Here is a 15478-nt window from a genome sequence, read left to right as displayed (position 1 = left end):
CCCGGACGTTTTTGTTGCAGTGCAGGAAGAAATTTGTTCTTCAAAACATATTCGTAGGATGCACCTGTTACCGTAGTGCCCTTTGGAACGCAATGGGTAAGGACTACGCCCTCGCTGTCCCTGAACATGGACACCATCATTTTTTCAGCACTGGCGGTTACCCGAAATTTTTTTGGTGGCGGTGAATCTGTGTGCTTCCATTGAGCTGACTGGCGCTTTGTTTCTGGATTGAAAAATGGCATCCTCGTCTCATCCATTGTCACAACCGACGAAAAGGGAGTCCCATTCATGCTGTCGTTGCGCGTCAACATTGCTTGGCAACATGCCACACGGGCAGCCATGTGGTCGTCCGTCAGCATTCGTGGCACCCACCTGGATGACACTTTTCACATTTTCAGGTCGTCATGCAGGATTGTGTACACAGAACCCACAGAAATGCCAACTCTGGAGGCGATCTGTTCAACAGTCATTCGGCGATCCCCCAAAACAATTCTCTCCACTTTCTCGATCATGTCATCAGACCAGCTTGTGCGAGCCCGAGGTTGTTTCGGTTTGTTGTCACATGATGTTCTGCCTTCATTAAACTGTCGCACCCACGAACGCACTTTCGACACATCCATAACTCCATCACCACATGTCTCCTTCAACTGTCGATGAATTTCAATTGGTTTCACACCACGCAAATTCAGAAAACGAATGATTGCACGCTGTTCAAGTAAGGAAAACGTCGCCATTTTAAGTATTTAAAACATTTCTCATTCTCGCCGCTGGCGCTAAAATTCCATCTGCTATATGGTGCTGCCATCTCTTGGACGTATTGACAACGAACGCGGCCTCATTTTAAAACAATGCGCATGTTTCTATCTCTTTCCAGTCTGGAGAAAAAAAATCGGAGGCCTCAGAACTTGAACGCACCTCGTACTGTTCAATAAAGTGGGCTAATACTACTGCCACAACACACATGTCATTCGGGCGGGGTGGGGAGGGGGGTGGGGGGTGGGGGAGGGAGAGCCTCACTTATTTGCCACCAACATACAGGGTGTCTCATTCAGGGCAGCCTACACGTTGCGGCATGGAAAACAATTTTTTTGCCACTGGCATCGTCTCTGCCCTGCGAAGGAGGTTGATTATTAAGGCTAATACTATTCCTACACAGCATGCCTGCTGTGCAGGGCATCCCTTCCTCGGGGGCTGGATAAAACACGTTTTTACTCGCATCTTCGCTCCTATTGGAGTCAAGAGCTAATAAACTGCACAGTGCTGATACTCGTGAGGCCTGCTGCATGTGTGCAAACATCGGTTGGAACAGATCCGAAGGTTCTGAAATAGATCTCGGAAATATACGCGTATTCTCTGCTTTATATACATAACAGACAAATTGAATGTGAAATTCGACACTATGATTAAAGCGCACGTAGTTGATGTTTACGGAACTGGAAAGAGATAGTGAGTGAGGTGGAATAGTAATACAGTTGGAAAAATCGATTCAAACACTAAGCGACCATACTCATTCGTTTTCTCAATGGTTTTCGAGAATCATTTCTTAAAATTTTCTAGGGGGGGGGGGGCGGAATATAAAAGAGATTATGAGTGATATGGTCTTCCATGTCGAAGATACAATGAACGCTGTGACATTTTTACCTTCAGAAGAATGGAAAAGCGCATCACAGGGACAATTCCAACAATTCTGGGTGATGAGCTGATGGACAGTTTCAGAACGTACATCGTAGTCCTTGATTTTCTTGCAGATCAATTGAAGCTCAAACTGTTTTAAAAACATTTGCAACTCCATAGACTGTATTTAGCTTTCGATGGTGCATTCCATCCTCTATGGAAGTTTTGTGATCAGTGATGCGCCAGCAGGCGAGTCAGAGTGATAAGCATTCACGTTGCACCAATGTGGTTAGGATCTCCAATAAAAGAATACTAGGATGCAAGAATTACGTCCATAGTGGCGATCGTATTGTGTTTACTCATCGAGCATTCGCTAATGTCTCATAATCTGTGGTGTTACACAGAGTGAAACGCGCTGGCCCCATTACCTGAAGACTGGTCAGTACAGAGAGGATAAAGGAGCGACCTTTTGTCACAGTCTGCATTGGTCAACAGACAACAGACTACGCATAGAAGGTCTGCAAATACGAGACAAACATTCGTAGCTTTGGACATAGAAGGGAATGGCTCACAAGCCTGATAATGAAGAAAGAATGCTGCAGCTTCGACTGTTGGCGAAAATACAGAATAGTTCTGAGCTGAGCAAAGATCAGTTGCTAGAAATTCTTACTATACAGGATGAGGCAGGTAATACAAGCCACCCCAGATATATCTAGTATGAATAAACACACTCTAAGGCAAAAAAGATACAAAAAATAACCAAAAATTAAGCACCACGAAGGAATTATCTGAATCTCGCCCATCTCTGGATCTTATTAAATCTGTTATTCGGCTTGGCATTGATTACATCGCCGCATACCACTGTCCCGCCATCAGGAGAAGCGGTTCCTCAAACGTCTGCCCTCTTATACCCAGTGTGGGCGAACACGTAGCTCAGGCATAACTCTTGTGTTTACCTGTGCGCTTGAAGCCCATCAGTCTGTATTCTGTTGTTGTAGAAATAAAGTAATTTGCTCGTGAAGCTATTGAGACAGTCTCAGTATAGAAGACAGTCGAAAAATTGAGTATCGTTTATAGGGAACGTCGTCAAATCATAAAAGCAGCGGTGCGGTTGTATTCAGATTGCGCCAAGCATTCACCATCTGTCTTTGCAAACAGTATAACAAAAGGTCTAGAAACTAGAAATGTGGACAATGCAATACGCCGAGGAAAAAGAGGAGCATCTTATGAAAGCAGCAGTAACATACACATTAGTTTAACTAACAAGGGAACCTCCCCATCGCACCCCCCTCAGATTTAGTTATAAATTGACACAGTGGATAGGCCTTGAAAAACTGAACACAGATCAATCGAGAAAACAGGAAGAAGTTTTGTGTAACTATGAAAAAATAAGCAAATTATACAAACTGAGTAGTCCAAGTGTAAGATATGCAACATCAATGACTCTGTAGGCTGAGGAGCGCCGTGGTCCCGTGGTTAGAGTGAATAACTGCGGAGCGAGAGGTCCTCGGCTCGAGTTCTCCCTCGAGTAAAAATTTTACTTACTTTATTTTCGCAAAGTTACGATCTGACCGTTCATTCATTGACGTCTCTGTTCACTGTAATAAGTTTAGTGTCTGTGTTTTCCGACCACACCGCAAAACCGTGCGATTAGTAGACGAAAGGACGTGCCTCTCCAATAGGAACCGAAAACATTTGATCGTAAATTCATAGGTCAAACGATTCCTCCACAGGAAAACCTGTCTGAAATATTCTATACGACACTGGTGACGGCATGTGCTTCACATTACAGGAATATGTTGTCGACCCACCTAACTTGCACACTTGGCGAATGGGTAAAAAGTTTCTTCTACCTTGCCCGATTTAGGTTTTCTTGTGGATGTGATAATCACTCCCAAAAAAGTGATGAAGACATAAGAGTTTGTCACATAAACTGCAACAAATGAATGCAAGTTTCACAGTGGCACAGTTTTCCCTGTGCTCTGTCAAAACATACGTTTTTAAGTTTTTCTGTGTGTAGACCGTCAAATCCTGCATGTGTCCAAGCAAATCTGAACATGTCTTGGAATTTTGGAGAGCGAAGTTGATCATGTCTGAGTGCATGAACTTTGATAATTGTCTGAATATAAAAAATTAAAACTTTTCACTCGAGGGAGGATTGAACCAGGGACCTTCCGTTCTGTAGCTGCTCGCGGTAACCACGGGACCACGGTGCTCCTCAGTGTACACGTACCTTGATGTGGCTTATCTTGGACACGGACTACTCAGTTTGTATATTTTGCTTATTTTTTTCATAGTTTCATACAACTTCTTCCTGTTTTCTCGATTGATCTGTGTTCAGTTTTTCATGGCCTATCCCTGTGCCAACTTACAACTAAATCTGAGGGGGGTGCGATGGGGAGGTTCCCTTGTAAGAAGTATTTCGGAAAAACGAGAGGAATCGATCAAACGAATGTTCTGCGCACACTGCATTCCATCGCATTTCATCCTATTCACATTTCGCCCAATCTCTTCACATTTCGCTGCATCTACAGTTTCACGGAAATGACTTCCAAAATTGGTTACAGTTCCCCTAACTTTATCTACGAAAAGTAATTTTGCTTAAGGAAGAACCACTGTTTACAAACCATGTACAACTGCGCAATATGAACTTATCATCGGTAGAAAATCCGCACTAACTCAAAGAAGTGAATTTAAAACAAAAAAAAGCAACGGTTTTGGTTTGTCAACATTTGGATCGTGTTTTTAAGCCCGTTATCATTTGCACCTGTTTTATCGATGGCAACTAAATACACTCAAGTACCTCGACTTCCTAAGATATGCTGCTGCCACAGATATTGGAATATATCCCACTCGGCTTAAGGCACTCAGTGTAGTACCAACATGACAGATGCCTCTCCCATTTCGCACATCTAATGACAGACCATCTTAAGAGGACATTTGAAGGGAATTGGAACAGACGTTCAGAAAACACAGAAAGGTCTGCACACTCACCAAACTTAACAGTATACTTGTATCTGTGGCGAAAATTAAAACAAGAGATCTATTAGGAAACACCGACGACTCCCGAAGACTGTAAATGCCTTATAACATGGGCCTGTTAACTTCAGATGAAATTCTACGTGCTGTATTGTTTCTTCAGAATCTCTTTACTGCGTGCAACACTGCTCAAGGTCGATATTTTGAACACTTCGTATGGCAGTCGTGATAATAAATACACGAACAGTACCTGGGTTAAGAGTTCGCTTGCATTTGGTATCATAGGGCAAACGTATCCATATAGGTCTGTCCTATTAACCTGTTCCCCAGACGGTAGGACAGTGGTATGCGACGCTGTTTTCTTGATAATATTTGATCAGGTCCCATATGTCGTATGTCATTGAAGTTCCACAGAAAAAGTACATAGCTCCATTAGAAAACAATATCTGTATCGTAATTCGGCGATTATAAGCGACAAAAATTACTTGCGAACATCAAGAAATTCTCCGTATTGTCCGCACCTCGATATATTTATTCATTCTTTAATGAACATCTAGCTGCCCCCAGGCTGTGGCTAAGAAATGTCTCCGCTATATCCTTTCTTTCAGGAGTGCTAGTTATGCAAGGGTCGCAGGAGAGCTTCTGTAAAGTTTGGAAGGTAGGAGGCGAGATACTGCCAGAAGTAAAGCTGTGAGTACCGGGCGTGAGTCGTGCTTCGGTAGCTCAGATGGTAGAGCACTCGCCCGCGAAAGGCAAAGGTCCCGAGTTCGAGTCTCGGTCGGGCACACAGTTTTAATCTGCCAGGAAGTTTCATATCAGCGCACACTCCGCTGCAGAGTGAAAATCTCATTCTGGAAACATCCCCCAGGCTGTGGCTAAGCCATGTCTCCGCTATATCCTTTCTTTCAGGAGTGCTAGTTCTGCAAGGTTCGCAGGAGAACTTCTGTAAAGTTTGGAAGGTAGGAGGCGAGATACTGGCAGAAGTAAAGCTGTGAGTACCGGGCGTGAGTCGTGCTTCGGTAGCTCAGATGGTAGAGCACGTGCCCGCGAAAGGCAAAGGTCCCGAGTTCGAGTCTCGGTCAGGCACACAGTTTTAATCTGCCAGGAAGTTTAACGTAGATATTTTGTAAGTTGGTCTTCTGTTCACATGAAAAATTTTCCGCTCTCTTCTGGAATATTATCTGCTTGCCTGGAAAAACTTGCTACCAGACCATACATTTATATGTGAGCGTAAATACTACGCAAATGGGGAAAGAAAAAAGTACTACTCATACATGTTTTATAATGAACAGTTTTTATATCCAGATGCAAGTCTAAACTGTAAATAGGCTACGTTAAATTCCACACCACTGACGATGTTTTAAACGAATAAATCGAAATTCCTATGTGAAAATAAATAAGCATTTTTAGTAGATGCACTAAACAAATTTCAGATATCATTAATAGAAAACGTTAATTTAGAAAATGAGTATGTTTTATGTTTCAGTAACGTTTTATTTCCTATAATGAACTCGAACGGTATGTTTCGGCAGCATGCAGTCACCTTCGACTCCACATACGTTATTATTCCGTTATTTAGCCTAGTATGTAGACTACTTCTCCCAAATCACGGTTACTCCAGAGAAATATGCCGTTTATGCAAAATTGCTCTGTCGGGAGAAGAGTGTCCACAGGTTTTATTTTTATATACTAACCCGATAAACAACCACAGTGAGACGTTTGTGAAGGAAAATTAAAATGAACAGTCATGCTCCCCGCAGTTAAAGAGACGCATTCACATCTAAATCTGCATTTGTGCTCCTCGGGCAAACTAAGGAGAAATATGCAGCAGACAACCGGTGGAGGATATTAACAAAAGCTCCGTCATCTATGGATGATTCCCAATTCAGGACTGAAAAGGATCTTATTCAAGGCCGTGAAGTTATAGAGATCTATTTTACAGACCATCTGAGGATGAACTTTTCAGTTCGTAACCGTTTTTCGCGTTTTTAATTTTTCAGAATTATCCTGTATCTTAAGATATAAACAGTACAGGCCAGAATCCAGGATACCAATGCTCATCTACGAGGAAACATTGTTGCAGTGTTATAGTTTTTTGCTAGTGAATGTATGTTAAGGATTTTAAAACAGTTTATCAGTTGCTGTGATCAGTAATAAAGGAATACATTGCACAAACTCTCCAGTCAATATATGTCGTAGCAAATTTCACTGTTATTCATTCACTTCAGCGAGCCATGTTACCGAACTACCATAATAAGAGACAACTGGTAAAAAGAGAGCGCTACGCCATTCACTGTTCATGCACTCGACCGAACAGACGACGGTGACTCCAATACAGTGGTGAACTAATGATGATTGTGTTGCGATTGAAAATAAAAAAGGAAGGGCGTCTAATCACTTTACTCCATAGACTATACTAAATTATTTTACTAATCTATTGCACTGACCAAACAGTCTAAGTTAATCACTCACAACTCGGCAGGAAAGTATCCCTAGTGCAAACCAGATGGCAGAATAGGCTAATTACTTTTCTATGATTTCGCATTGCCAATCATAAGAATACTACTGGTAGAAGCCCGCCCGACAACTGCAAGGCAGCAAATCTTCAAAAAAGAATTTAAGAAATAAAAAAATTTAAAAAAACTTCGCTGTCATTTTGCTATCGAAGCAGTCAGATGCACCGTATGTAGTCAATAATCTTCTATGTTTAATTCCCCACACATTATTTTACATAGAGTAGTGTGCAGTCCGCAGCTCGTGGTCGTTCGGTAGCGTTCTCGCTTCCCGCGCCCTGGTTCCCGGGTTCGATTCCCGGTGGGGTCAGGGATTTTCTCTGCCTCGTGATGACTGGGTGTTGTGTGATGTCCTTAGGTTAGTTAGGTTTAAGTAGTTCTAAGTTCTAGGGGACTGATGACCATAGACGTTAAGTCCCATAGTGCTCACAAGGGAACCTCCCCATCGCATCCCCCTCAGATTTAGTTATACGTTGGCACAGTGGATAGGCCTTGAAAAACTGATCACAGATCAATCGATAAAACAGGAAGAAGTTGTGTGGAACTATGAAAAAATAAGCAAAATATACAAACTGAGTAGTTCAAAGTAAGATAGGCAACATCAAGGACAATATCAGCTCACAAGCGCAGTGGTCCCGTGGTTAGCGTGAGTAGCTATGGAACGAGAGGTCCTTGGTTCAATTCTTCCCTCAAGCGAAAATTTTAATTTTTTATTTTCAGTTTATGTGACAAAACTCTTATGTCTTCATCACTTTTTTGGGAATGATTATCACATCCACAAGAAAACCTAAATCGAGCAAGGTAGAAGAATCTTTTTACCCATTCGCCACGCGTACAAGTTAGGTGGGTCGACAACATATTCCTGTCATGTGACGCACATGCCGTCACCAGTGTCGTATAGAAAATATCAGACGTGTTTTCCCGTGGAGGAATCGGTTGACCTATGACCTTGCGATCAAATGTTTTCGGTTCCCATTGGAAAGGCACGTCCTTTCGTCTACTAATCGCACGGTTTTGCGGTGCGGTCGCAAAACACAGACACTAAACTTATTGCAGTGAACAGAGACGTCAATGAACGAACGGACAGATCATAACTTTTCGAAAATAAAGAAAGTAAAATTTTCAGTTGAGGAAAGACTTGAACCAAGGACCGCTCGTTCTGTAGCTACTCACGCTAACCACGGGACCACGGCGCTCCCGAGCTCAAATTCTCCTTGATGTTGCCTATCTTGCGCATGAACTACTCAGCTTGTATATTTTACTAATTTTTTTCCTGGTTCCACACAACTTCTTCCTGTTGAAAGTAACTTTCGCATGATGTGTCACTACCTAGCAATATAGCTCAAAGGGTCTTGGACCAAACGTAGAAAGAACTACCACAGTATAGTACAGAAGGTAATTGAAAGAAATACACGATGAGACGAGCAGAAATGGTAGTTTTTATTCAGAGAGAATAATTGCACTGAAGTCACAGCTATTGACGATGGTTCCCAGGACACAGCAAAAGGCAGTGTATGATTCTCAGAAGAGTGTGTGATAATCACAAACTGCATTGCATGCCCTGCACCGTGTTGGCCAGGTGAGTTCCCTTCCTCCACGAGCGAATGGTCGTTGTTACATGTGGTCGTACTGTGCGACGTCTGCTAATGCAACCTACACGCGATAGACGGGACTTAAGCCGGAGAGACGGGCAGGGCAGTCCATTAGTCGAATATATTCTTCTTCCAGCAACTCCGCGACCAGCACTGTTCGCTTCGGTCGCTCGTTGTCATCCATCGATTTGCAAGTAGGACTGAATACGATACCTGAAAAGACGAATGTGGGGAAGGAGTACACAGCGTCACAATAACACTGTCCGCTGAGCGTGCCGTGTTCAAAGATTTGGAGGTCTCTAGGCCCACGCAACAATACTGCACAGCGTAACACAGAACCGCAAGAAAGAGCTTGCTCGACCGTGATCCTGGGTGCATTAGGTATTTCAAGAACCCTCCACTCTTACTAAACCTCCAGAAATGTGTGTGTTTAGCCGGTGAGCTCGTAGATGATGGTATAAGCGGGCGTACAGTATAAATGACCACCCTTTCCCACCAGACATTTGCTGTAATTAAGCCAGTCCGTCCTTGAACTGACTTAGTGTGCCGCCGCATAAGAATTCTTCCTACCCGATATGTAGAGATAGTATGGCAGCGCCGTAGCAGCGCGGTCCGATTCTGAGAGTGCAATTCAACTGTGTGTGTTTTTCTTAACGAAGTGGGAAGAAGTCCTAATGTCTGACTCCCAAACGGAAACTTCCGTTAGCAGACGTCACGACCGATTTCTGCCTCGGCACCTCATCCCAATAGCTCTGAAAGTACCAGATGGCCAGCGTGGTGTAACGGGCATACTCCTCTAGCTTTACTTTCCCTCAACAGTAGTTATCGATACCAGTATTATTTTTCGAACTTTGGACAGGTCTGTAATATCTCAGTTGCTTTTCTGAAAACTTTCATGTGATTTTATATACGGTATATTTCAAGCTAAAACTTATAAAGAGGAATTAGATTATAACAAATTTTGTCTCGATGTTACAATCGATAAGTACGATGAAAGTACAGCTAAAATTATTTTTTTTAGAAACATTTGAAATTACGAAATATTTGCACACCTAAAATTTCTATTATTAATCACCCAATGTTGTACTGTTTGCTATATTTATGTTTTCATTCATTTATGGAATAATAATCGAAATTAATAATGTAACAGTAACCAGCAGAAATGTATTTGTGAAGAAGAATTGTAAGTCCTTTGGAATAGAGTTATTTCCGCAGAGTGAGCGAGTAGTAAGCATGCCTCTGATGTGACGTATTTTTGTATTTTGAGCGAACAATGTAACTTCGGCTTTGTTAATGTGAAAAATTCAAAAGGCTGCATGATATACTAAAATGTGATAAAATAGATTAACGTAGAAACAAAAATTCTGCAACAACAATCTTCAAATTTATTTAGACCAGTCCAACCATGAGGATCTAAAATGCGACATTTGCAGCTTCAAGAATCAAACCCCTAGACAAGAAGAACTGGAGGAAACTCTACATGGAAAGCTAAGTTTATTGTAACTTTCACACTTCTTAAATCTTCATAAAAGACTAATGTGCACAATAGACGGGATTAGGAAGGAGGGGGGGAAGAGATTACAGTGAGAACCTATCGCTCGCTCCGTACTCGGTAGGAACTGCAGCACCTATACATTCATTTCACGTATGTGAAATAGCAAAACTGGAAACAAAGTACAATGCGCCATTATCTGTAAATAAGGGTTACTTACAGTACCGTCATATGGGAGGAGACAAGAACACGTAACACACCCAGGAACACTGTAATTCAGGGTTTTTGCTGTAAGGAAGTGCATTGTTGCATGGACGTACTGAGCCCCGAATCTTCGAACACGGTACATTTACCTATCAACGTTATTCTGACTATGTAGTGCTTCCCATTGTGCATCATTTCTTGGGTGCATTGGGCCGTGACTTCATTTTAATGAATGACAATGCGCAACCACGTCGAAAAGAACATGCGGAGGAGTTCTTGAAATGAGAGGGTATCCCGCGAATGGACTTGCCTGCTCGTTCCCCCGACTAAAATCCCATCGAGGACGTGTGGGATGTGTTGGGAAGATGTCCTAGAGCAAGTCCACATGCGTCAACAAGCATCCAGCAGTTGTGAACAGTGATGGTGGAGGAATGGAAAGCTCTACCGGAAGAGCTCTTCACCAGTCTTATGGCCAGCACCCTGTAGTGCATGCGATGGCATCTGTAACAATCATATATCCTATTAAGAACCATATCCCACCTTTTTTGTTGTCAAGTGGACCATTGAGACTCGCTGTGATTTCAATGTAAGTAATCTCTTTGAATAAAAGTATTCGCTTCATTGAGTGTTCCTTTCAGTTACCATCTGTTCTGTACTGTACTCTACCGTACTCTACTATACTGTGGCAGTTCTTTCTATGTACGGTCAAAGTTTCATTGAGATATGTTACTTTGCAGTGACGCTTCACGAGAAAGCTAGTTTCGTACTCAAGTTATGCACACTAGTGTATAATCAGAATAGCTTTGATTCCTAAAACTATACGCCGCATACATAGAAACATCAGTTTATAACCAACAGATATGATCACGGAAGGATTTGAAACGGTGACTTCTTAGGAGGCAGAGATGAAAACCCGAGCTATGAAAGTCACCCCAACAATGACTCATGCTTAAATGTGCCACGGTATGTCATTGCGAAAAATTTCTTGCATACGTCCCAGTGGTTTTAACATCTGAGGCATCATCATCATTATCACTGTGAAATATCTACATCTACTTGACTACTCTGAAATTGACACGTAACTGCCCCGAGAAGTATTCATCGAATTATCTTCACTTTCTTTAACGCTCACCCTCAAACAACTTGCGAGAAAAACGAACTTTCTGTGACAGCTCTGACTTTCTAATTTAAATGCGATGATCATTTCTCTGTATATAGGTCGGCGCATTCGGAGGAGAAAGTTAGTGACTGAAAAATCCTGGTAAGAGCTCTCCGCAAAAAACACACATTTGTTTCAATGTTTGCCAGCCCAACCCGCATATCAATTCTTTGAATTCACTCCTCTATTTCGCAATTACACGAAACGAGCTGCCCCTCTTTGTCCTTTCTCGAAGTCCCCCGTCAATCGTATCTGTTAAGGATTCCATACCGCGCATCAGTAGTGCACAAGAGGATGGACGAGCATAATATAGGCAATGTCTTCAGTAGATCTGTTGCATCTTCCGTATTCTGCCATTAAAACGCAGTCTTTGTTTAGCTTTTCCCACAGCGCTTCCAGGTATGTGAGTGTTTCAGTTTATGTTGCTCGTAATTCTAAACCATAGGTTTATTGTTGAACTGAGAGCCTTTAGATTTTTCCGAAGTTTCTTAAAGCCGAAATTTAACCGATTCCTTTTAGTACTCATTTGGATGAGAACACATTTCTTATTGTTTAGCGTCAATTTCCACTTATCGCACCATGCAGTTATCTTTTCTAAGACACATTGCAAATGGCTCTGATTTCTGGTGAATTTACAAGACAATAATCGACAGCATCATCTACAAACTGTCTAAGAGGGCTGCTCAGATTTCCTTCAAAATGATGTAGGCTTAAAACAGCAGTTCTGTTCATGCCTTTCCGTCAGTTACCATGAAGTGTGTGACCTTTCTGACAGGAAGATAATATTGGGGCGTAAAGCTGTGATGACGATGAAATGATATACGGGGCACTTGCGTGGATTGGAGGAAGATGGAGAACGAAATCGATTGTGTACTTTTCGAAATGACCACCACAGCGTTTGACTTAAGCGCTTTAGGAAAACAACGCACACCATAACTGGACGAGGTTTTGAACCATTGTCCTCGATACGAGTACAATGTTTACAACTGCGTCCTCAGTTCGGCATTAACTTCATAGCTTAGGTGTTTAGGCGTTCTCTAGCTCCTCAGTTGTCCTGTAATTTTCTCCAGGAGTACCTCTGACTTCGTCGACCTACCCGACAGCACAATGAAACTGTTTTGGCTGTCCCAGATTCAACTACGCTCTGTAGGGACTGTATTCAGTTGTACCAGCATTTCGTTATTATTCAGTGTTGCTCTAATCTCGCAGCTCTTCTCTATATTTTTTCCATGGCTTCACTATATCGGTCACTTTTTTGGTGGGTTTTAAGACTCCAGTTTGCCCTTCTATACAGCTAAATGGTACTGATATTACTTTGTAATACGTATTTATCGTTTTATTTTATACTTTGCAACCATAATTATGCTGAAATTGCTTTGAAGTACGTATGAAGCGTTTGTTTTCGTATGTTACAACCAGCATTACTTATACTGCTCCCACCGAACGTCAAACACAATTACATAGGCTCTAGGAAATTTGTATGTTATATGAAGGCCCAGCATGTAAGCTCCAAGACTTGATCAATGAACAATGATTCTCTTGTCTATAACAACTGTATTGAAGCGAGACTGCAGCTCTAAGAGTTGAACGACATGAAATGGAGATAGTAGTTGCGAAAGAACTGGGACGGGGCTGTAGCCAATCCAAAGTGCTGTTCAATCTCTACATTGAGCAAGCAGTACCAGGAATACATTGAAAAACCTGGAAGAGGAAAAAAGAGTTTTTGGGTTTCACCGATGACATTGCAATGCTGTCAGAGACGGAAAAAGGCTTGGGGGATCAATTGCGCGGAATGGATAAAAAAGAATGTAAGATGAAAATGTTTAAAAAAACTAATGGAGTGTCGTCTACTTAATTCAAGCGATGTTGAGAGAATTAGATGAGAGAGTGAAAGAGAAGTAGTAGTAGTTGAGTTTTGCTATCTGTCCGGGGAAGCAACTGTGTTCAAGGTATGGAGAATGTAAAAAGGCCGACAGGCAGTAGCAAGAAAAGCGTTTCTGAAAGAGATAAAATTTTTAATTTCAAACGTATATATGTGTCAGAAAGTTTTAAACCTATAGTTTCGTCTTGTAGAGAAGTGAAACGTGGACAATAAAAGGAACAGGAAAGATGAGGATAGAAGGTTTTGAAACGCGGAGATATGCGAAATGCTCAAGATTTTATGGGAAAATCGGATAACTAATGAAATACAGATTTGAAATAAAGAGAAAAGAAATTTATGACACCGCTTGATTAAAGGAATGGGTCATTTGCAGGAAACATTCTCACGGATCAAGGATTTGTCAGTTTAGTAATGTGGAGAATTGTGGAGGTGAGGTGGAGGGAGAGACAAAAATTGTAGAGAGAGAATAGAGCTTGATTACAGCGAGCATATTCAAGTGAGTGTACGTTGCAATAATTATCTAGAAGACGAGAGGCTTGAGCAACGCAGAATAACATAGACAGCTCTAAAAAGCAGTCCTCGAAATAAATGCAACAACAACAAATATGAATACGTCAGGCACCAAAATGTTTCATCGACCACGACTTTACAACCTAGAAAGATTGCCAACTATTATTAAATAACGTTTAACTGACGAAGAAAGAAAACAATTTTTAGTTCGGTGCATTGAAAATTTTATAATACTAGCGAACCCAGCAATGCCTCAAAATTACTAAATATTTGCGGGAATAGGCTATGGGTCCTAATCCATTCTCCCACACTCTCTCTCAATCCCCCGCTCTACCCTATCTCTCTCTATCTTATCCTGCCCCCTCTCTTTGCCCATCTCCTCGTTTGCCAAATGGATACCACCTCCCCCCCCCCCCCCTCCTGCCTGTCCATTTCCTCCTCCCTCCACCCCTCCATCTCTTATGAACTTGTGCCTTTTTTGTTATTGCTGCTAACGAAATTCTGACTGGGGACTGAATTGGTAAATCAGTTGGGATCATTGGGATATGGGATATGAGTGACTACTCCTACTGCTGAAACTGTGAGGATAGTATTTTCAAAAATATGTGTGAAATCTTATGGGACTTAACTGCTAAGGTCATCAGTCCCTAGGCTTACACAGTACTTTACCTAAATTATCCTAAGGACAAACACATACACCCATACCCGAGGGAGGACTCGAAGCTCCGCCGTGACCAGCCGCACAGTCCACGAGCTGGTATTTTCAATGACACTGTTTTGCGTAGTTTTATTCTGTGAATAGATGAGATTATAAAGTTTCAGACATTCACATTCTGCAGTAGTACTCTGTGAGGAAGAATATATATGAGAGAAACAATTTGTCTAGTTGTTTAATCGCCCTGCTGTCATAGGCAAGAATGACTGCGACAAAGAAAAAGAAACCGCATATTGCCACAGCACACGGTTTCTTTCCTGCAGTTGTTTTTTTCGTCTTGATATTGAATATATGACTATGTATTAAAAGTGGTTTTTAAAGTATTTTGTAAAAGTACACCGGTTCCAAAACGAAGGGAAGAAACTGCTATTTCCACGTCCTGCGTTTAATTCACGATATAATCATACAAACTGTCAACAGATGTCTTTACGATCGTGTTCTGCACGGAAGGAAGCATTCCGATCAAAGGACAAACACGCCAGCAATGACGTCACGGCACCTATCAAGCGGGGCAGTGTTTGGGGGTCAGTCCCTTATCCACAGTCGCTGTTTACACAGCTACACAGCTCTGTACAGTATGGCACAGAGCAGACGCCTAGAGTCACTTTGCAGTGGAGGATGGTTCAAATGGCTCTGAGCACTATGGGACTCAACTGCTGTGGTCATAAGTCCCCTAGAACTTAGAACTACTTAAACCTAACTAACCTAAGGACATCACAAACATCCATGCCCGAGGCAGGATTCGAACCTGCGACCGTAGCAGTAGCACGGTTCCGGACTGCGCGCCTAGAACCGCGAGACCACCGCGGCCGGCCCGC

Source organism: Schistocerca nitens, chromosome 2 (assembly GCF_023898315.1).
Source record: "Schistocerca nitens isolate TAMUIC-IGC-003100 chromosome 2, iqSchNite1.1, whole genome shotgun sequence".
NCBI classification, from domain to species: Eukaryota; Metazoa; Arthropoda; class Insecta; order Orthoptera; family Acrididae; genus Schistocerca; species Schistocerca nitens.
Note: the sequence above shows the minus strand (reverse complement) of the source record.